This window comes from Triticum urartu, chromosome 7A (assembly GCF_056163025.1).
Source record: "Triticum urartu cultivar PI428250 chromosome 7A, HENAU_Tu73, whole genome shotgun sequence".
NCBI classification, from domain to species: Eukaryota; Viridiplantae; Streptophyta; class Magnoliopsida; order Poales; family Poaceae; genus Triticum; species Triticum urartu.
Genome location: NC_141879.1, coordinates 407,881,221 through 407,906,132, shown reverse-complemented (window position 1 = coordinate 407,906,132; position 24,912 = coordinate 407,881,221). Strand labels below are relative to the sequence as shown.

The 24,912-nt window shown below is 40.9% G+C and overlaps 1 long non-coding RNA gene across 2 annotated transcripts; it reads left to right on the top strand.

Annotated features, from left to right (window-relative positions):
• The first annotated feature begins 3,518 nt into the window (after positions 1–3,518).
• On the top strand, positions 3,519–13,671 carry LOC147959768 (uncharacterized). 2 transcript variants are annotated; one of them, XR_015611297.1, is made up of 6 exons: positions 3,519–3,961; positions 4,114–4,200; positions 4,315–4,382; positions 4,582–4,686; positions 7,122–7,288; positions 11,353–13,671. It is a non-coding gene; the product is annotated as an uncharacterized LOC147959768 (long non-coding RNA). The 2 variants fall into 2 exon arrangements; XR_015611298.1 differs by having other exon boundaries at positions 3,519–4,016.
• Positions 13,672–24,912: the final 11,241 nt, after the last annotated feature.

Below are 24,912 nucleotides of genomic sequence, written 5' to 3'. Positions count from 1 at the left end.
CTAGCAAACCACGTAGCTGGTTGAGAGCAGTGCCGTGCGCTGAGCCAAGCCTAGGGATAGAGCAGGGGCTCCAGACCGCCAGACACGCCTAACGCTTCCAACCCCACATGCAGGTTGCGGCCGCTGCCCCGACCTCCATATTCAATGAGGAGAATCCCTATAATATGCATACATCTTGTCAATCCCTTCTTATACTATTTTTATCTTAGTCGGGCAGCCACATATGAAACAGTAACCACAGTGACCGTTGTCTTGCATATCTACTTGTGTACACTTCAATTACTTGTAGCCTGTGGGATCTATGATGCAAGGGAACGAACATGCCATAAGGCACAGGTGAGTCCCCTCTTTGTATTACTATACTTATTCTTGATCCTTTTCGCATGAGAGTATCATGCATGTTTGTACTACTAATCTACTACATGTTATCTATTTGTAGCATGTTTGACATTTGCTGTCCTTTTGCAGACCAGTTTTCTATGTATCTATCCAAACTGCTATGGAAAGTAGATGAATAAAAGGTAATAATGTTTTTAAAGTTTAGGGAATTGGTGTGCTATTATGAAGTTGCATTCGAGAATTGGATGTGCAAGTGGACTGGTATGGCAGCCTTGATACTCCATATAGTCTATTTCTTTTACAAAACATGAACAATATTATAGATTATATATATTTTGATCTGTTCGGTAGTTACAGATCATTGTTGGGATTGAACTGCAAAGGAATGGGTAAACATCCTGTTATTATTCCGTCAAAGATTTGAAATTGTAGCTCAATAATCTAAACTGAACTAAGTTTCATTTCAGTCAGCTATATCTCGTTTCTCTGTATGCCGAAATCTCCATGGTACACGCTCGCTACGGCCCAAATTTGTCATGCCATGCTGCTATATGCCAGCTCTCGGCGTCTCGTTGTGTTTGGTTTTCTTCCAATTTTATGTTATGCAGTAGTAGGGAAGCTGGGACAGCGACAACGCACAGACGCTACCAACATGCACACCTAAATGCGCTGGGCAGCGAGCAACCTCCCTCATGTCGCTGTGGCACACTCACTTGATGAGCCACATTGGCCCTGGTGGGTTTGTGGAGCCCGTTAGTGTGGAGTGTGTCCCCGAGGGATAGGGTGTTCCTGGAGGTGCTATGGAAGCGTACACGCGAGATAGGGTGGATGACCGGTGAGGGCGCCTACCGTGTCCGAGTTTTGGGGAGTGTGACTGAGCTCCCGGCTGACGGCTACTTCCCGGACACCATGGGCACCAATGAAGGGGAGGAATACAACCACGTTTCCAACTATCTTGACAACTTGAGTGTGTCCACCTGCGCCCATTCGTGACAATTGCCCAAGATGTCCTCTCAAACCTGGTACATATGATCAGCCGGTGGATATCCAGTACAGAAATGTTTGCCGTGTGTTGAAGTAGCATACCACAAAGAGTGCACAAGTGCATAAGAGGGCCTGTATTGGTATCCAAAGAGTGAAATCCAATTCGAATCGCCCAATAATTTGGAGTTTCAAACAGCTTCATTGTTTGTGATCCTCCTCCCATTGTCGGCTGCTTTTACAATGGTTTTTTTGGTAGCCCATCAGTATATACTTGTATACAGATTTTGTTTAACATAGTATGGTTTTGTTCCTGTAATTGGAGCAAAAATGTTATAATCTATCTTTCTCTTATTTTCGTAATACTTGATGATTCGTATGTGGAACTAAGTTAACATGGCCCAGAATTATTGTTTTTTTTCTGCCTGGATGGTCCATTTTTACTTCCATGACATATTTTTCTTCCATGGGAAACATGTTTCATTGCCATGGTAGTGTTTATTTTTTGCCGCGACAACCCATTTTTACTGTTATCTTTTTAACGGTGCATCTCCGTTGCAACACATGGGTAATTTCCTAGATTCTAGATTCAGTTCAGCTCCATTCATGTGGCAATCACTGACAGCCCGCCAGATTTAGAATCATAATGGAATGTGAATCCAAGAAAGGAAAACTTTGTAGATCAGAAAAGAAGATGGAGGGCCATTCGTAGATGCTCCCAACCTTGACCCAAAATTGTCCAAACATTCTACATTCCTAATGTCATCCTAATTAATTGCATAAAAATAACAGCCAATACATTTCAGATAAGTTGCTAACAGGGATGTTCTCTCAAATGAATAAGACAAACATTAAGAAAAAATCATGGACCATAAGTGAGATCGAAGGCCACAAGTCTTGGTGCACTCAAGAACCTCCCAGATGCCTCAGTACCAAGTGATTGTAACATCGATGTTGATCTCACATGCGTGGTGCTAACACAAGAAATTTCTTGTTAGACCATACAAAATGGATGACGGTCTACACTGGTAGACTATGATTTTGCAAGAGATTGGACGGTTGGAGGCCATGGCATGGCACTATGAGTCTTTTTATGCAAGTGCGAAAGACCTCTACTATTAAAGGAAATTTTATATCTTGGAACATAGATTTGTCCTCTGCAGTCACTAATGCAAGAACCATTTGAAAACCAAGCGCCAAATCAATTCGAGAACAGAGCCTTTAATGCAATTAATTTCCAAACGATTATTTAGGCGTGTGGTTAATTAGATTCATTTGAATAGGGAATTTTCACGCTGAATCAATTTGAAAACCAAACCATTAATGCAATTAATTAGCCAGATTGTTAATTAGGCATGCAATTAATTAGGTCCATTTAATTAGGAAAATTTTCGACCAAACTCATAATAAAAAGGGAACGCTGCTTCGTGGCTTGCCAACCCAATAATTGAGGATGGGGTAATAATTTAACCGATCTTTGATTTTTTTCACTACCCAATTATGTCAACCAATTTGTCTATGTTCGACGAAATTAAGTTTTTCATCTAAATAATCAACATATCGAGGAACAACAAGGGTTTCTACTGTAGGGCATCTACGCCGCCACCCCTTCTCCCTATACTCTGTGGTCGGCTCTAACAACGCTATGTTGATTGCTCAATCACCACACACACAAAGGTGACTCCCCATGACGACTATGCATGACTTCTCGGTTGGCTGCATCAATGGCCATGCTAGGTCCCGTGATTGCACTTATCATATGTCCATAAGGCGACAGCATGACACACTAGCCACCCCATTCGATGTTGTCTTGCGATAGAGCCGAGACCTGGATGGTTGGGTCGGACGACAACTGTCTTGGACTCCGTCTAAAACCATACCTCACCTTTCATCTCACCACCCATCTCCCGGTAGCAGTTAGTAGCCAGCAACGTTGCCCCGACATAGTTGACACCATCGTGGTGGAGGGTAATTGATCATGTCACTACTTTTTGAGATATTCTTTTTTGAAATTTACTTTTGAGATATTGTTTCAACCCGTAGCAATGCACGGGTATTTAGCTAGTATATAGTAAAACCCAATTTTCATCTCACGGTTATTTTTGCTGGCCAATGACGTGTGGGCTCACGCCAAGCAGTCATTTTTGCTGGCCAATGACGTGTGGGCTCGCGCCAAGCAGTCGTTGGCTGGGTTGCCCGTTGTCGCGTGCCCAATCCGCTTCGCGCGCTCGCACCCAATCCCATCGTCTCCTCCTGTCATCTCGTTCCTTGCTCCACACCAGCCGCCACACAACCCTAGCTCCTTTCCCTTCGATCCCCACAGCCCCTCCCTCCTCCTCGTTCCTCGCCATTGCCTCCATTGTAGGATCCTCTCCATGGCCTGCTACTCCCCCTCCACCACCGTAGCTGCACACAGACGGCGGATCCGTGCCGGAGAAGAGCAGCTCCAGTCACGGTGGGGTGTAGCTGCGAGGAAGACGAAGGAGGTCCGTCGCCCGGCTTTGCGTCCTCGCTGCGTCCTTGTTGCTACTCCTCCTCTCTCCCTCCGTGCCTAGCAGCGCAGCAGCCGAGGACAAGGGGAAGGAGCATCCCAGCCCTGCTCCATCTCTCTTTTCTCCATCCACGAGGATTGGAGGAGAAGGTGAGGGAAACCACCATGGCCGGCGGCGGCGCTCCACAGGGACGCCCGCCTCCAGGTCCCTGTCCTTTCTCCCGTCCCTCTTCCGTTTTAGTGTGTGTTCTTTTTTTCTCTTGGCCCGATCTACTCACACGTTTTGGGGTTTCATGTTGTAGGGATCAAATCTGGTGCGAGAGGTGTGTTATTATCCATAGGCGTGTAATCTTGGCTACGATCTATGCTGGTGATTTGGTTGACAACTGGTAAATCTACGAATCGTTCAAAAATGTTGAACTTGTTATCCTACTGTGTGACATGTTTTGATTATGCTTTTAAGCACTACGCTTTGCTGATTTAGTGCCATTTATATGGTGCAGGAAAATGTCGATGTTAAAGCATTTGGTTTCTCTCTGTTCAACTGAAGATGGCTTCAGATATGACTAAGGTTTGAATATTCATGTGTTACTTTCTGCATGTTGTAGTTTCTTATTCTTCTATAAACTGGAAGGCCAATATAGATTTCTCAATGTATCATTTTGGGACTGTTTGACTGCTGAACAATGTTGCCATGCTGATCATTTCTCATGTCTTTGCAATTTTTGGTCTTTGTTTTGATTTCGTTGTGTGGCTGTTCTTCGATCAAGGTGAGTTGAGTTGCGGCTTGGTTGGAGATGTTGATGCTGTTCAAGACGCCCGCTGGATCCACCCTTTTCAAGGTTCTGAATGAGGGCAAGCTCGACAAGGTCAAGGTGAGTGCTCGCCGCCACCTCAGCTCGTGGTTTGGTTTGGATTACTCGAGTTTTTTCTTTCGACGACAAAATAATTTCTCTTTTCGAAACACTTAGTAGCTGATCTATGTATCACATTACAAGAGAGTAAGTCAGAAGAAGCCCTTTCTTTGAATGAGCAAGAATCCATGGAGTGCTCATGATCTATGTGTCCCTTTTCCAAATGTTAGAAATGTTATCTTAGCTTAGTTATCGCATAGAAGTTGGCTTGGGATACTAGGCTCATTTGATGTTTGCACGACTTCCCAACCGCAAGGAACACTCCACAAAGAAACTCACTTAAGTAGGCTGATAGATGATACATTGTCTTGAGCCTATTTGCTCAAAATAATGAGAGGCTGAATGATTCAGTTAGATACATGTTGAACCATCTTTCTCACCTCAGCATTTCGTTACACTTGATTACTAATTCGTCAAGGAGTTTTTGTACCTTGACACCCATTTTCCCAAACTGTATGTACCCACCGCTCGCAAAAGAAACCAATTTAAACCCTTTTCGAAAAATTTGTACTGTCGTAAGGTTGAAAAAAATACATGTTATCCTGTAAGCACTTGAATTGGAAGGCAAAATGAAAGATAATTAAGTAGTGGATAATCTTACCTAGACATTTGTTGCATTTATCTATTCTTAAAAAATGATGATAAAATTAAATGGTCAGTGTTGGAACTGATTATCGGTACTTGCTATCTAAAAGCAGTACACACACATTGCAGCTATGAAAAACCGACATTTTATACACCTTATGTAAAAAAGACAAAAGAAATGTCTCATGAAAAGCCTTTTTTAATACTAAATTCTATCTTTTTGGCATGTGACACAAAAGTTGCCGGTTTTCCATGAAATGAAGTTTGTATGCACATAGAATGTTGAGATGTACGTGAGAATCATTTTGTCTGAATTTTATGACATTTCAAAATATATTTAAAACACATTTTAAAATCCAGGAGCATATGCTCCCATGTGTCAAAACGCCACTCTACACCTATTTCCTTCCTTTTTCTTTTTCTTTTTTTGAACAGAGTACAATCGGAGTCATTCAAATACATGAGCATACACTCATTCATATGAACACACACTCGCACACCCTACCCCTATGAGTATCTTTGAGAGACTGAGTTGGCACATCATTTTGAGATTGACGAAGTCGCCACAAACGTCTTTGTTCGACGGGAATGTCTCATCCCACTGAATATATATCGCTGGAAGGCCTGGAGTAAATTCAGAAAAATGCAAGCACCAATGTCAAGTCTGAGATTTGAACTCTGGTGGACAGGGGATACCGCCCTACCCTTATGAGCATCTTCGAGAGACTAAGCTAGCACATCATTTTGAGATTGATGAAGTCGCCACAAACGTCTTTGTTCGACGGGAATGTCTCCTCCCACTAAACATATATCGCTTGAAGGATGTCTAAGTTTGAGATTTGAACTCTGGTGGACAGGGGATACCACTATCCTCATAACCATCCAACCATAGGTTGGTTTGCATTTCTTTAATGCATGATAGAACATCCAACAACACAACAATATAAGAAAAACCTTTGGCACCATTGCCATATATTATAGGTTAAAAATCCTATGCCATGCTAACCATCATTTGCAAAGTTATTTAAAAGAATCATATTAATTCAAATAACAAGGCCATTGTACCAAGATAACCCAAGTGCATTCTTAAGTTAAGCAAAATACGTGCATTTAATTCTTTCTTTGCCATTTGGCACAACAGGAGTTTGTATGTTTGGAAAGCAATATGTTAATAAATTATGGGTTTGATCTCCAAATGTGCTTGAACATAATCAAGTCAAGGAAGATGTCGCGTCACCCACAAAAAAAAGGAAGATGTCGCGTCGCATCTTCGTGGAATGTAAAGTTGTCTGTCATGTACTTACCTTGCTCATTTGGACAAATATGTTCTCTTTTAAACTCAGATTTCTCAATGTAGTAGCCATATTTTCAACTAAAAAAATGCTTCCTTAACTGGTCTACACATATTATACAAATATGTTTTTTCCAAACTCGGGTTCTTTAGCGAGATAAACATATCAAATATGTCATTGCAAAATGAAACTATTTTCATCGACAACATGGCTTTAGTGGGTCTCTGCGTCATTTGGTGCAACATGTCCACTAGTATACAAATTGATCAGGTCGTCCTAATTTTTCAGAATTTTTGGAGTTACGGAAGTATTCGAAATAGTTAGATTTCTACACACTATTCTGTTTTGACAGATTCTGTTTTCTTTGTGTTGTGTGTTTATTTTGATGGCTCTATGGTTTTCTTTGATGGGGTTTTGCCATAGAAAAATTGGAATACAGTAGATATAATGCAAGAACAAAAATATGAATTGGTTTGATACATCACTTATAGTAGTGATTTATTATTCTTATACTAACAGATCTCACGAAGGTTTTGGGTTATCTTACAATGGATGAAGGAATAAGGAGTAGAAGAGCCTAAGCTTGGGGATGCCCCGGCACCCCAAACTATCATCCAAAAATGAGCAACGAACTAAGCTTGAGGATGCCCCCGAGTGGCATCCTCTCTTTCTTCTAACGACCATCGGTATATTACTCGAAGCAATATTTTTATTCGTCACATACTATGTGTTTTGCTTGGAGCGTCTTTTATGATATGAGTCTTTGCTTGTTTTATTATGTGTTTTAAGTCTTGATCCCTTGCTTGACACACCTATTTGAGAGAGCCAAAATTGTGTCATGACTTGTTACAATTGCTCTCTATGCTTCACTTAAATTTTTTATGAGCTATGGACTTGCTCTAGTGCTTCACTTATATCTTTTTGAGCACGGTATGCTTAGTACTTTTTAAGAAATGCTCTCTTGCTTCACTTAGATTTATTTGAGAGTTGGTAAATTTTTCAAGAAGTTCTCTCTTGCTTCACTTAAATTAATTTGAGAGAAAGAAAAATTATGCACATGATCTTCACTTATATTTGTTTGAGCTTGTCAAAAGCAACACATAAAAATTAGTCCCAAAGTGATAGATATCCAAGAAAGATATAATAAAAACTTCCATGAAGATCATTGGACAAAATAAAATTGATTCTTAGTAATAGTTTTGAGATATGATGATGTGATACATGAGTCATCTTGATGAGTAATTATGCTTTAGTAAGAATATTGGTGTTAAGGTTTGTGATTACCTATGCAAGCACGAAAGTCAATAGTTATGCAATGAAATTATATCCTACTTATGATGCATTATTCGGTGTTAGTTATGCTTAATGCTCGCTTATGAGATTATTCGTTTCTTGGTTGGTCGCTTCACAATCTTTTGCTAGCCTTTATTTTGCACTAAGTATGATCACTACTTGTGCATCCAAAAACCTTTAACCCAGTTTTCCCACATGAGTCCACTATATCTACATATATGCGGTCTTCTTTTGCCGTTCTAAGCAAATTTGCATGTGCCATCTCTAATTTTTTAAAATAAACTTCTCTTTTGTGTGTTTGTTTCGCTCATGGAGCGGTGAGGTGTGGCTAATATTTTCCATGCTAGATGTGTTATTCTCATGATGAGTGTTTATTCACTTGTCATTGCACGAGAGTAAGGCAAAGGCATTAGGGATTCCCAGTCCCGAAATGCAAAAAATGAATTTACTTTATGTTGTCAAATAATAAATTCCTTGGAACTAGGAGGCAATATGATCGTACTTGAGTATTGGACATAGCTAATATGCGAGTGTGTTTCATGAATGGATCAATGCTTGAGCATGACGGGCTAGAGATAGCTTATTTTAGCGTTGATATTTTGAAAGACATGGTTGCTTGTTGATATGCTTTAGTATTTAAATTATCATGTCAAAACTAGACTATTGCTTTGAACAATATAAAAGTCCAAATGTCCATGCTATAAATAAAAGAAATATGATATGACATGTTAGGCAACATTTGACATCAAAAATTCTGTTTTTATCACTTCCCTACTCGAGGACGAGTAGGAGTTAAACTTGGGGATGCTGATATTTCTCCAACGTATCTATAATTTTTGATTGTTCCATCCTGTTATATTATCAATCTTGGATGTTTTATAATCATTTTTGTAACACCCCGGATGTAATTTACCTTATCTGTATCCCAACTCTTGCCGTTTCCGGCCTAAGTTATTTTATTTTCCTCAGGTTCGAGTTTTTGTCTCCGTGTGTGTTGTTGTCTTTGTTATGCATCTCATATCATGTTATCATGTGCATTGCATTTGCATACGTGTTCGTCTCATGCATCCGAGCATTTTCCCCATTGTCCGTTTTGCATTCCGGCGCTCCTATCTCCTCCGGTGCCCCTTTCTACCTCTTTTCGTGTGTGGGGGTTAAACATTTCCGGATTTGACCGACACTTGTCATGCGGCCTTGGTTTACTACTGGTAGACCGCCTGTCAAGTTTCGTACCATTTGGACTTCGTTTGATACTCCAACGGTTAACCGAGGGACCGAGAAGGCCTCGTTTGTGTTGCAGCCCAACACCCTTCCAATTTGGCCCAAAACCCACCTAAACCCTCTCCATCATCTAGAGCGTTCGATCATGATCGCGTGACCGAAAACCGCACTCCATTTGGAGCTTGCTAGCTCCCTCTATGCCTATATATAGATCCCCTCTCGAAATCACGGGTCTTCTTCCCCCGAAACCCTAGAAATCGTCTTCTGCCGCACCGGACATGTCCATTCCGGCCGAACAGTTCTCCGTCGCTGCTTTCATCCAGTGAGAGCGCGCCACGTGGCCTCCTCGCCGGCCACCACCGCACGCGGCCCGCCCGGCCCACGCTGGGCCCCCAAGGCCTGGGCCACCGCCGCCGCCCGGGTCTTCGTCCTCCTCCCGTCCGGCGCTCCTTCCGCCGTGCCGCCGCACGCCATCATCACCGCTGTTCGCTCCGGCCGGCCCCAGCTCCGGCATCCGTCGCCCCACCTCGCCTCCGCCGCCCCGGCGAGTCGCGCAGCCGCGCCGCCCTTGCCTCCCTGACGCCGCGCCCGCCGTCTCGTGCTCCGGCAAGAGAAACTCCGACGAGCCCCATCGACTCTCCGGCGAGAGCTCCAAGTCAGGCCACCGTCGCCCCATTTCCGGCGAAGATCTCCAGCGAAGTTCGAACTGCTACAGTACCGTGCGTTGGATCTGGATCTGAGAAAACTCTCGGTTGACTTTTTATCCCCGAAACCATAATTTTTGGCAATCTTCATCATGTCGTATCTCTGCATCCGCAGCTCTGATTTGCGTGTGTAGCATATCAAAATGTTCATCTCGACGAGTACAACATTTCATCTCATTGCATAATTTTCATTTGATCTCATCTTGATGCCCGAAATGCTGTTGGAAGAGGGCTATGTGATGAATTTGTCAGATCTGTTTCTTCAAATGGCATTTTGTCATTTTTGCCATGATTAATGTGTGCATGCCATGCTCCTGAGCTCTATATGTGTTTTGTTATATGACATGCCATCTTTACAGTGGTGCTTGCCATGTATTCTTGTGATATTTGTGGTGACTAGCACAAGCTTGCAAAGTAGCGTAATCGGTAATGCTGATTTCAGGGATTTCTAAGTCCTTGTCCTGATTTTGTCATTATGCCATATGTTCATGTTGTTTCCTAGTGATCCGTGCCTATTTTGAGGATGATCAGTAAGGATGATTTGTTAACATTGTGGTGCTCTATCCATCCATGTCTTTGTTTGCATTTATGGAGCACCCTAGCTCGAGTCAATCGAGCTCTACTTTTGCTATATCGTGAATCCTGGCAGATTGTTGACATGATTAGCGATTTTGCCGAGGATGTTCCTATTGATCCGTGCATGCTATGTTGTTGTTATTGCCATGTCTAGCTGCTATGCTATGTATTCTTGATGGGTGTATGCTTAGTTTGTCATGCCATGCTCTGTAGTGAGTGCATCGAGCTCGTAAACATGCCTACCCGTTAACTGATTTGCATGCTCCAGTTTTTCACCAAGCCTGAGATCTGTTTATGTTTTTGCCATGTTCACATGCTTGCAATTGTATTTTCTGATCCCTTTTGGCTCAAGGTCACTAAGGGACTTTTGTTAAGTGCTTTGAGTATCTTCATGCCATGCCTTGCTTTGCCATATTAAGTTCCTGTAGCTTGTAGTTTTCTTACTCTAAAGTGTGCTTCCTGATGATAAATTCCAGACTTGTGTTAATTTCACTAAGTGTGAAACCTGTTATTTATTGCACTTTTGCCATGCTTGTTTGAACCTGTTAATGGATGAATTATCCGTAGCTCAGTGTTCATCTTTTGTCAAGCATCACGAGTGGATCCCTGCCATGTATTTTGTTGTCATGTTTGAGTGCTGTAGCATATTTATCTTGATGCATTTAGTTGGTCACTTGCTGATTATCGCAGACCGGTGCCATATTTGTTTTGCTTGCCATTTCCAAACCGTGCATCCGATTCCGGTGATCTTTATATCGATTTCAACCGAAATCACCTCACCTTTCCAGTGGAACTCTTGGATTTCCAAGTTGAGGCCAGGTTCAATAATTCCTTGTCAAATCTTGCATATGCATCGCATATCGCATCCCGCATATCATACCTTGTTTGCATCATGTTGTTTGAGCATTGCACGTGGTTGATTGTGTTCCTTTTGCTTGTTGTCCTTGTTTGGGTAGAGCCGGGAGACGAGTTCGCGAATGAGGAGCCCATTGAGTTCGCTTACGAGGATCAAGTCAACTCTGACAACTTTGCAGGCAAGATGATCATACCCTTGAAATCACTTCTATCTTTGCTTGCTAGATGCTCGCTCTTTTGCTATGCCTATGCTACGATGTCTACCACTTGATTATCATGCCTCCCAAATTGCCATGTCAAACCTCTAACCCACCATGTCCTAGCAAACCGTTGATTGGCTATGTTACCGCTTTGCTCAGCCCCTCTTATAGCGTTGCTAGTTGAAGGTGAAGATTGGAGATCGTTCCTTGTTGGAACATTGTTTACTGTTGGGATATCACCATATTATCTTGTTATCTTAATGCACCTATATACTTGGTAAGGGTGGAAGGCTCGGCCTTTTGCCTAGTGTTTTGGTCCACTCTTGCCGCCCTAGTTTCCGTCATATCGGTGTTATGTTCCCGGATTTTGTGTTTCTTACGCGGTTGGGTGATAATGGGAACCCCTTAACAGTTCGCCTTGAATAAAACTCCTCCAGCAATGCCCAACCTTGGTTTTACCATTTGCCACCTAGCCTCTTTTTCCCTTGGGTTTCCGGAGCCCAATGGTCATCTTTATTTAAACCCCCCCCCGGGCCAGTGCTCCTCTGAGTGTTGGTACAAACTGGAGCTCCTTGCAGCGCCACCTCGGGGAAACTCGAGAGCAGGTTTTAGTTGTACGGATTGCTTATCAGAGTGTGCCCTGAGAACGAGACATGTGCAGCTCCTATCAGGATTTGTCAGCACATTCGGGCGGTGTTGCTGGACTTGTTTTACCATTGTCGAGGATGTCTTGTAAAACTGGGATGCCGAGTCTGATCGGAATGTCTCGGGAGAAGGAATATCCTTCGTTGACCGTCAGAGCTTGTGATGGGCTAAGTTGGGACTCCCCTGCAGGGATTTGAACTTTTGAAAGCCGTGCCCGCGGTTATGGGCAGATGGGAATTTGTTAATGTCCGGTTGTAGATAACTTGAAACTTAACTTAATTAAAATGAATCAACCGCATGTGTAACCGTGATGGTCTCTTCTCGGCGGAGTCCGGGAAGTGAACACGGTGTTGGAGTAATGTTTGACGTAGGTTGTTCTAGGATCACTTCTTGATCATAGTTCTTCGTTCGTGCTTTGCCTTCTCTTCTCGCTCTCTTTTGCGAACAGGTTAGCCACCATATATGCTAGTCGCTTGCTGCAGCTCCACATATTACCTTGCCTTACCTATAAGCTTAAATAGTCTTGATCGCGAGGGTGCGAGATTGCTGAGTCCCCGTGACTCACAGATTACTTCCAAACCAGATGCAGGGACCGATGATACCGCTCCAGACGATGCGCTTGAGCTCTAGTGGGAGTTTGACGAAGACTCTTGCCGTTACTATGTGTCTTTCTTTGATGATCAGTAGTGGTGCCTAGTTGGGGCGATCGGGGACCGTGTCGCATGTGGGGGTTGATCTTTTATTTTGGTACCGTAGTCGGACCATGAGTGTATTGGATGATTGTAATGTTATTCATGTATTTGTGTGACGTGGCGAGTGCAAGCCAACTATGTATCCTTTCCCTTTTTATATATTTACATGGGTTGTTGTGAAGATTACCTTACTTGCGACATTGCTTTCAATGCGGTTATGCCTCTAAGTCATGCTTCGACACGTAGGAGATATAACTGCATCGAGGGCGTTACAATTTTATAGTCATTTTATATCAATTTTTGGTACTAACCTATTAACATAGTGCCAAGTGTTGTTTTTTTTCCATGTTTTTTACATCGCAGAAAATCAATATCAAACGGATTCCAAATGCCATGAAACTTTATGGAGAATTTTTATGGGCCAAAAGGAACACAACGGGCCCTGGCTGCGCCTCGGGGGTGCCCCGAGGGAGGCACAACTCACCGGGGCGTGCCAGGAGGCACAGGCGCGCCCTGCTGGGTTGTGGCCACCTTGGGTGCCCCCTGGACCACCTCTTTGCTTTATAAATACCCCAATATTCCCAAAACCCTAGGCGAGTCGACGAAATATTCATCCAGCCGCCGCAGAGTCCAGAACCACCAGATCCAATCTGGACACCATCTCGGATGGGTTCACCACCTCCATTGGTGCCTCTCTGATGATGCGTGAGTAGTTCTTTATAGACCTTCGGGTCTGTAGTTAGTAGCTAGATGGCTTCATCTCTCTCTCTCTCTCTTGATTCTCAATACAATGATCTATTGGAGATCCATATGATGTAACTCTTTTGCGGTGTGCTTGTTGGGATCGATGAACTTTGAGTTTATAATCAGATCTATGTTTTTATATCCATGAAATTATTTGAGTTTCTTTGATCTCTTTTATGCATGATCTCTTATAGCTTCGTATTTCTTCTTCGATATTTGGGTTTTGTTTGGCCAACTTGATCTATTTATCTTGCAATGGGAAGAGGTGCTTTGTAGTGGATTCGATCTTACGGTGCTTGATCCGAGTGACAGAAAGGGAACCAACACGTATGTATCATTGCTACTAAGGATAAAACGATGGGGTCTATCTTTACATAGATAGATCTTGTCTACATCATGTCATCATTCTTATTGCATTACTTCGTTTCTCCATGAACTTAATACATTAGATGCATGCTGCATAGGGGTCGATGTGTGGAGTAATAGTAGTATATGCAAGCAGGAGTCGGTCTACTAATCTTGGACGTGATGCCTATATAATGATCATTGCCTGGATATCGTTATGAGTATTTGAAGTTCTATCAATTGCCCAACAGTAATTTGTTCACCCGCTGCTTTGCTATTTTTCTCGAGAGAAGCCACTAGTGAAACCTACGGCCCCCGGGTCTCTTTCTCATATTATTTGCCTTTGCGATCTACTTTTATTTGCATTTATTTTCAGATCTATTAATCCAAAAATCCAAAAATACTTTGCTGAACTTTATTTTATTTGCGATCTATTTATCCAATCTATTACAACCTTTTTCCCGTTATGCACCAATTTCTGGCACCGTTACCCGTAAGGGATTGACAACCCCTTTAACACGTCAGGTTGCAAGGATTTGTTATCTGTGTGTAGGGGTTGTTTACGTTGTGTTGCTTGGTTCTCCTACTGGTTCGATAACCTTGGTTTCATATCTGAGGGAAATACCTACCGCCGTTGTGCTTCATCATCCCTTCCTCTTTGGGGAAATACCGACGTAGCTTTAAGCGACATCAAAAGGAATTTCTGGCACCATTGCCGGGGAGGATCTTCAACATATACCAGGTTCCTAATCACAAATCTCATCTCCTTGCAATTTACATTATTTGCCATTTGCCTCCCGTTTTCCTCTCCCCCACTTCACAAAAATTAGCCGTTTTATTCGCCTCTCTTTTTTGTTCGCCATTTTCTTGCCAGATCTATCCTTTGCTTGCAGTCATGAGTGATTTCGGTATGACACCAACAGATGATGGCCTAACTCCTAAAATTGGACGTACGGGCAATCTGGATGCTAAAATTTTATCTTGGGGCAAGGGAACGTTATGGGAAAAGAATGTATCCAAGAATTTTTCAATTGTATTGGGAAGCTAAGTCTTGATGATGCCCCTATACTTAAAACTACTAGATCTTATGCGGATGCCACTTCTAGTTCTGAAACTTGAAAGTAAATTTCTTCGTACTCATCCTACTTTCCAACGATTGTTTTTTGAGCTCCCCATTATAAAGAATCCTAGGGCTAAAAAGTTGGCCACTCTCGTTCTTATGAATGAGTTTGACTACATAATACGGGAAGCAAGGGAAATCTTTGATTTTTATGGTATGCATCGTGAATACCCTGTGATAGATGAAATTCTTTACAATAGTGACTATGCTTTAAGACATTTGCTTGGGGATAATAAAATCTTTGATGAGAATCTTAAAAAGGAGGCCCCCGTTCTAGATATAATCCAACAAGTTTTCAATAATGTTAACCAACATTACTCTTGGATTGTTGCGAGGAATCAAAGAGGTTATGATGAATATCAACTTAGGAATGGTATGGTTTCTATGGATAATATGTTTTGTGTTGTGTTTACAAAACCCCATGATTAAAGCACCTCTAAGAAGTTTAAGAAGAAAGATGACAAAACTTAGATCCTTGCTTTATGCCTAGCTAAGGGCGTAAAGCTATAGCGTTTGTTGGGAGGCAAACCAATGAATAAAATTTATTTTTGCTTTTTGTTTCCTGTTTTTGAGTGTTTGCAAAATTATGATACTTTTATGATTGTGTTTTTTATGTTTTAATTAGTGTTTGAGCCAAGTAAAGCCTTTAGGATCTTCTTGGCTGATAGTTGTTTGATCTTGCTAAAACAACAGAAACTTTTGCTCTCACGAAAATAATTATCATTTTTTATCAGAGAGCGATAAAATATCCATTCCACTTGCAATAGATAAATATACAAATTTACCAGGTCGTCCTAATTTTTCAGAATTTTTGGAGTTATATAAGTATTCGAAATAGTCAGATTGCTACAAACTGTTCTGTTTTGACAGATTCTATTTTCTTTGTGTTGTGTTCTTATTTTGATGGCTCTATGGTTTTCTTTGATGAGTTTTTGCCATAGAAAAATTGGAATACCGTAGATATAATGCAAGAACAAAATATGAATTGGTTTGACACAACACTTATGGTAGTGATTTATTATTCTTATACTAACGGATCTCACGAAGGTTTTGTTGAGTTTTGTGTGATTGAAGTTTTCAAGTTTTGGTTTATCTTACGATGGATGAAGGAATAAGGAGTAGAAGAGCCTAAGCTTGGGGATGCCCCGGCATCCCAAGCTATTATCCAAAAATGAGCAACGAACTAAGCTTGGGGATGCCCCCGAGTGGCATCCCCTCTTTCTTCTAACGACCATCGGTATATTACTCGAAACTATATTTTTATTCGTCACATACTATGTGTTTGGCTTGGAGCGTCTTGTATGATATGAGTTTTTGCTTGTTTTATTTTGTGTTTTATGTCTTGATCCCTTGCTAGACACACCTATTTGAGAGAGCCGAAATTGTGTTATGACTTGTTAGAATTGCTCTCTATGCTTCACTTAAATTTTTTATGAGCTATGGACTTGCTCTAGTGCTTCACTTATATCTTTTTGAGCACGGTGTGCTTAGTATTTTTGAAGAAATGCTCTCTTGCTTCACTTAGATTTATTTGAGATTTAGTAAAATTTTCAAGAAATTCTCTCTTGCACTTAAATTAATTTGAGAGGAAGAAAAAATATGCTCATGATCTTCACTTATATTTGTTTGAGCTTCTCAAAAGCAACACATGAAAATTAGTCCCAAAGTGATAGATATCCAAGAAGGATATAATAAAAACTTCCATGAAGATCATTGTACAAAATAAACTTGATTCTTAGTAATAGTTTTGAGATATGATGATGTGATATGTGAGTCATCTTGATGAGTAATTATGCTTTAGTAAGAATATTGGTGTTAACGTTTGTGATTCCCTATGCAAGCAGGAAAGTCAATAGTTATGCAATGAAATTATATCCTACTTATGGTGCATTATTCGGTGTTAGTTATGCTTAATGCTCTCTTATGAGATTATTTGTTTCTTGGTTGGTCGCTTCCCACTCTTTTGCTAGCCTTCATTTTGCACCAAGTATGATCACTACTTGTGCATCCAAAAACCTTTAACCCAGTTTTGCCACATGAGTCCACTATATCTACCTATATGCGGTATTCTTTTGCCGTTCTAAGCAAATTTTCATGTGCCATCTCTAATTTTCAAAAATAAACTTCTCTTTTGTGTGTTGTTTCGCTCGCGGAGCGGTGAGGTGTGGCTAATATTTTCCATGCTAGATGTGTTATTCTCATGATGAGTGTTTATTCACTTGTCATTGCACGAGAGTAAGGCAAAGGTATTAGGGATGCACAGTCCCAAAATGCAAAAAATAAATTTACTTTGTGTTGTCAAATAATAAATTCCTTAGAAAGTGTTGGTATGGAGGGCACCCGTGGATACGGTTAGCCATGGAAAGTGAAAATATGGTGGAAAAAGGAATACAATTTATTTTCTGTTTGGGAACCGCCTATGATATATCGAAGCAACGAAAGTATTGGGAACTCTAAGTTGTTTTCGTTGGTTGGATGGATACACCTCCCAAAATGTTTTTATCTCTATGTTTTTCGCTTTGAGCTTTGGCACCTCTACAAATCCCTACTTCCCTCTGCGAAGGGCCTATCTTTTACTTTATGCAATTTTTATTTTGAATTTGAGTCTCCATCTTATCTTATAAAAAGCACCAACTAGGAGGCAATATGATCATACTTGAGTATTGGACATAGCTAATATGCGAGTGTGTTTCATGAATGGATCAATGGTTGAGCATGATGGGCTAGGGATAGCTTATTTTAGCCTTGATATTTTGAAAGACATGGTTGTTTGTTGATATGCTTGAGTATTTAAATTATCATGTCAAAACTTGACTATTGCTTTGAACAATATAAAAGTCCAAATGTCCATGCTATAAAGAAAGAAATATGATATGAAATGTTAGGCAGCATTCCACATCAAAAATTCTGTTTTTATCACTTCCCTACTCGAGGACGAGCAGGAGTTAAGCTTGGGGATGCTGATATGTCTCCAACATATCTATATTTTATTATTGTTCCATCCTGTTATATTATCAATCTTGGATGTTTTATAATCATTTATAGTCATTTTATATCAATTTTTGGTACTAACCTATTGACATAGTGCCAAGTGTTAGTTGTTGTTTTTCCATGTTTTTACATCGCAGAAAATCAATATCAAACGGAGTCCAAATGCCATGAAACTTTATGGAGAAGTTTTATGGTCCAAAAGGAACACAACGGGCCCTGGCTGCGCCTCGGGGGTGCCCCGAGGGAGGCACAACCCACCATGGCGCACCGGGAGGCCCAGGCGCGCCCTGGTGGGTTGTGCCCACCTCGGGTGCCCCCCGGACCGCCTCTTTGCTTTATAAATACCCCAATATTCCCAAAACCCTAGGGGAGTAGATGAAATAGTCATCCAGCCGCGCAGAGTCTAGAACCACCAGATCCAATCTAGACACCATCTCGGATGGGGTTCACCACCTCCATTGGTGCCTCTCCGATGAGGCGTGGGTAGTTCTTTGTAGACCTTCGGGTCCGTAGTTAGTAGCTAGATGGCTTCATCTCTCTCTCTCTTGATTCTCAATACAATGGTCTCTTGGATATCCATATGATGTAACTCTTTTGCGGTGTGTTTGTCGGGATCGATGAACTTTGAGTTTATGATCAGCTCTATGTTTTTATATCCATGGAAGTATTTGAGTTTCTTTGATCTCTTCGGGTCCGTATGTATCATTGCTACTTGATACGTCTCCAACGTATCTATAATTTGTGATTGTTCCATGCTATTATATTATCAACCTTGAATGTTTTATATGCTATTTTATATGATTTTTGGGACTAACCTATTAACCTAGAGCCCAGTGCCTTTATCTGTTTTTTTCCTTGTTTTAGAGTATTGCAGAAAAGGAAAATCAAACGGAGCCCAATTGACCTGAAACTTCATGGAACTTATTTTTGTACCAGAAGAAGCCCACGGAGTATCGGAGATGGACCAGGAGAGTCCCGGGCTGCCCACGAGGGTGGGGGGGCACGCCCCCTGCCTCGTGGACAGCCCAGAGGTCCACCGACGTACTTCTTCCTCCCATATATACCCATATACCCTAAAAACTTGGTGAGCACAATAGATCGGGAGTTCCGCCGCCAGAAGCCTCCGTAGCCACCGAAAACCAATATAGACCCGTTTCGACACCCTGCCGAAGGGGGGAATCCCTCTCCGGTGGCCATCTTCATCATCCCGGTGCTCTCCATGACGAGGAGGGAGTAGTTCTCCCTCGGGGCTGAGGGTATGTACCAGTAGCTATGTGTTTGATCTCTCTCTCTCTCTCTCGTGTTCTTGAGGTGGTACGATCTTGATGTATCGCGAGCTTTGCTATTATAGTTGGATCTTATGATGTTTCTCCCCTTCTACTCTCTTGTAATGGATTGAGTTTTCCCTTTGAAGTTATCTTATCGGATTGAGTCTTTAAGTATTTGAGAACACTTGATGTATGTCTTGTGTGGGATACATGTGATGACAATGGGGTATTCTATTGATCCACTTGATGTTTGTTTTGGTGATCAACTTGCGGGTTCCGCCCATGAACCTATGCATAGGGGTTGGCACACGTTTTCGTCTTGACTCTTCGGTAGAATCTTTGGGGCACTCTTTGAAGTTCTTTGTGTTGGTTTGAATAGATGAATCTGAGATTGTGTGATGCCTATCGTATAATTATACCCACGGATACTTGAGGTGACATTGGAGTATCTAGGTGACATTAGGGTTTTGGTTGATTTGTGTCTTAAGGTGTTATTCTAGTACGAACTCTATGATAGATCGAATGGAAATAATAGCTTCATGTTATTTTACTACGGACTCTTGAATAGATCGATCAGAACGGATAACTTTGAGGTGGTTTCCTACCCTACCATAATCTCTTCGTTTGTTCTTCGCTATTAGTGACTTTGGAGTGACTCTTTGTTGCATGTTGAGGGATAGTTATATGATCCAATTATGTTATTATTGTTGAGAGAACTTGCACTAGTGAAAGTATGAACCCTAGGCCTTGTTTCAACGCATTGCAATACCGTTTGTGCTCACTTTTATCACAAGTTACCTTGCTGTTTTTATATTTTAAGATTACAAAAACCTTTATCTACCATCCATATCCACCTGTATCACCATCTCTTCACCGAACTAGTGCACCTATACAATTTACCATTGTATTGGGTGTGTTGGGGACACAAGAGACTCTTTGTTATTTGGTTGCAGGGTTGCTTGAGAGAGACCATCTTCATCCTACTCCTCCTATGGATTGATAAACCTTAGGTCATCCACTTGAGGGAAATTTGCTACTGTCCTACAAACCTCTGCACTTGGAGGCCCAACAACGTCTACAAGAAGAAGGTTGTGTAGTAGACATCAAGCTCTTTTCTGGCGCCGTTGCCAGGGAGGTTAGCGCTTGAAGGTATATCTTTAGATCTTGCAATCAAATCTTTTTGTTTCTTGTTTTAGCACTAGTTTAGTTTATAAAAGAAAACTACAAAAAATATGGAATTGAGTTTGCCTCATACGCTTCATCTTTTTAATGTATTTCGTGAGAATAAGGATTCCGATAATTGTGCTCAAGTGCTAGAAGAAGAATGCATTAAAATGTTTGGCACTAAATATTTGAATGATGAGCATTATTGCAATGTTGTTTGTATGAATTCCTTGAATATCTACGATGCTAATGATATGCAAAGCCACAAGCTTGGGGAAGCTATGTTTGATGAAGATGATATTTTTTGTCCCCCAAGTTTTGATGAGCAAATTTATTATGATGAAATCATGCCTCCTATTTATGATGATTATATTGATGAAAGTGGATTTGGAGAGGTCATGACTTTATTTTGTGATGAATCCACTATTTCGGAAGAGGTTCCAATTGATTATGAGAACAAAGTTGGTATCTATGATGATTATTGTGATGACTTGTATGCTATAAATAATAATGATATCCATGAAACTTGTCATCATGATTTTAGTTTTCAATTGGATTATGCCTCACATGATAATTATTTTGTTGAGTTTGCTCCCACTATTATTCAAGAGAAGAATTTTGCTTATGTGGGGAGTAATAAAATTTCTATGCTCGTAGATCATGAAAAGAATGCTTTATGTGGTAGTTATATTGTTGAATTGATTCATGATGCTACTGAAAATTATTATGAGGGAGGAATATATGCTTGTAGGAATTGCAATAATATCAAGTTCCCTCTCTATGTGCTTAAAGTTTTAAAGTTATGCTTGTTTTGCCTTCCTATGCTAGTTGATTATTGTTCCCATAAGTTGTTTGCTCACAAAATCCCTATGCATAGGAAGTGGGTTAGACTTAAATGTTCTAGTCATATTCTTCAAGATGCTCTCTTTATGTTTCAATTCCTATCTTTTATGTGAGCATCATTGAAATCATCATGCCTAGCTAGGGGCGTTAAACGTTAGCGCTTGTTGGAAGGCAACCCAATTTTATTTTTGTTCTTATATTTTTTATCCTGTTTAGTAATAAATAATTCATCTAGACTCTGTTTAGATGTGGTTTTATGCTTTTAATTAGTGATTGTGCCAAGTAGAACCTTTGGGAAGACTTGGGGAAAGTCTTTGCGATCATGCTGTAAAAAACAGAAACTTTAGCGCTCACGAGAATTGCTGCCATTTTTTATTGGAGAGTGATATTTAGTTAATTCATTTTGAAGATGATTAATAGATAAATTCCTCACATCCAGCAATTTATTTGAGAATTTTATGAGTTCCAGAAGAATACGTTTGATCTACATTACTACAGACTATTCTGTTTTTGACAGATTCTGTTTTTCGTGTGTTGTTTACTTATTTTGATGAATCTATGGCTAGTAATAGTGTTTATGAACCATAGAAAAGTTGGAATACAGTAGGTTTAACACCAATATAAATAAAGAATGAGTTCATTACAGTACCATGAAGCGGTGATTTATTTTCTTATACTAACGGAGCTTACGAGTTTTCTGTTAAGTTTTGTGTTGTGAAGTTTTCAAGTTTTGGGTGAAGATTCGATGGACTATGGAATAAGGAGTGGCAAGAGACTAAGCTTGGGGATTCCCAAGGCACCCAAGGTAATATTCAAGGACAACCAAGAGCCTAAGCTTGGGGATGCCCTGGATGGCATCCCCTCTCTCGTCTTCGTTCATCGGTAACTTTACTCGGTGCTATATTTTTATTCGCCACATGATATGTGTTTTGCTTGGAGCATCATTTTATTTTATTTAGGTTTGCTTGCTGTTTGAATAAAATACCAAGATCTGAAATTCTTAAATGTTAGAGAGTCTTCACATAGTTGCATAATTATTCGACTACTCATTGACCTTCACTTATATCTTTCAGAGTAGTTTGTTGTTGCTCTAGTGCTTCACTTATATCTTTTTAGAGCACGGCGGTTGATTTATTTTGTAGAAATAGATGAACTCTCATGCTTCACTTATATCATTTTGAGAGTCTTTAGAACAGCATGGTAGTTTTGTTTGGTTATGAAACTAGTCCTAATATGATGGGCATCCAAGATGGGTATAATAAAAACTTTCATATAAAGTGCATTGAATACTATGAGAAGTTTGATACTTGATAATTGTTTTGAAATATGGAGATGGTGATATTAAAGTCATGCTAGTCGAGTAGTTGTGAATTTGAGAAATACTTGTGTTGAAGTTTGTGATTCCCGTAGCATGCACGTATGGTGAACCGTTATGTGATGAAGTCGGAGCATGATTTATTTATTGATTGTCTTCCTTATGAGTGCCGGTCGGGGACGAGCGATGGTATTTTCCTACCAATCTATCCCCCTAGGAGCATGCGCGTAGTACTTTGTTTCGATAACTAATAGATTTTTGCAATAAGTATGTGAGCTCTTTATGACTAATGTTGAGTCCATGGATTATACGCACTCTCACCCTTCCACCATTGCTAGCCTCTCTAGTACCGCGCAACTTTCGCCGGTACCATAAAACCACCATATACCTTCCTCAAAACAGCCACCAAACTTACCTATTATGGCATTTCCATAGCCATTCCGAGATATATTGCCATGCAACTTTCCACTGTTCCGTTTATTATGACACACTTCATCATTGTCATATTGCTTTGCACGATCATGTAGTTGACATCGTATTTGTGGCCAAGCCACCGTTCATAATTCTTTCATACATGTCACTCATGAGTCATTGCACATCCCGGTACACCGCTGGAGGCATTCATATAGAGTCATATCTTGTCCTAAGTATCGAGTTGTAATTCTTGAGTTGTAAGAAAACAAAAGTGTGATGATCATCGTTATTAGAGCATTGTCCTAGTGAGGAAAGGATGATGGAGACTATGATTCCCCCACAAGTCGGGATGAGACTCCGGACGAAAAGAAAAAAAGAGGCCAAAGAAGCCCAAATAAAAAAACAGGCCATAAAAAAAAGAGAAGGCCCAAATAAAAAAAATAAAAAAAATAAATAAATAATGAGAGAAAAAGAGAGAAGGGGCAATGCTACTATCCTTTTACCAAACTTGTGCTTCAAAGTTGCACCATGATCTTCATGATAGAGAGTCTCCTATGTTGTCACTTTCATATACTAGTGGGAATATTTCATTATAGAACTTGGCTTGTATATTCCAATGATGGGCTTCCTCAAAATGCCCTAGGTCTTCATGAGCAAGCGAGTTGGATGCACACCCACTTAGTTTCTTTTTGAGCTTTCATACACTTATAGCTCTAGTGCATCCGTTGCATGGCAATCCCTACTCACTCACATTGATATCTATTGATGGGCATCTCCATAGCCCGTTGATACGCCTAGTTGGTGTGAGACTATCTTCTCCCTTTTTGTCTTATCCACAACCACCATTCTATTCCACCTATAGTGCTATGTCCATGGCTCACGCTCATGTATTGCGTGAAGATTGAAAAAGTTTGAGAACATCAAAAGTATGAAACAATTGCTTGGCTTGTCATCGGGGTTTGTGCATGATTTAAATACTTTGTGTGGTGAAGATGGAGCATAGCCAGACTATATGATTTTGTAGGGATAGCTTTCTTTGCCCATGTTATTTTGAGAAGACATGATTACTTTGTTAGTATGCTTGAAGTATTATTATTTTATGTCAATATTAAACATTTGCCTTGAATCTTATGGATCTGAATATTCTTGCCACAATAAAGAGAACTACATGGATAAATATGTTAGGTAGCATTCCACATCAAAAATTCTGTTTTTATCATTTACCTACTAGAGGACGAGCAGGAATTAAGCTTGGGGATGCTGATATGTCTCCAACGTATCTATAATTTTTGATTGTTCCATGCTATTATATTATCAACCTTGGATGTTTTATATGCATTTATATGCTATTTTATAAGATTTTTGGGACTAACCTATTAACCTAGAGCCTAGTGCCACTTTCTGTTTTTCCTTGTTTTAGAGTATCGCAGAAAAGGAAAATCAAACGGAGTCCAATTGACCTGAAACTTCACAGAACTTATTTTTGCACCAGAAGAAGCCCACGTAGTATCGGAGATGGACCAGGAGAGTCCCGGGCTGCCCATGAGGGTGGGGGGCGCGCCCACCCCCCTAGGCGCGCCCCCTGCCTCGTGGACAGCTTGGAGGTGCACCGACATACTTCTTCCTCCCATATATACCCATATACCCTAAAAACTTCGGGGAGCACAATAGATCGGGAGTTCTGCCACTAGAAGCCTCCATAGCCACCGAAAACCAATCTAGACCCGTTCCGGCACCCTGCCAGAGGGGGGAATCCCTCTCCGGTGGCCATCTTCATCATCCCGGTGCTCTCCATGACGAGGAGGGAGTAGTTCTTCCTCGGGGCTGAGGGTATGTACCAGTAGCTATGTGTTTGATCTCTCTCTCTCTCTCTCATGTTCTTGAGGTGGTACGATCTTGATGTATCACGAGCTTTTCTAT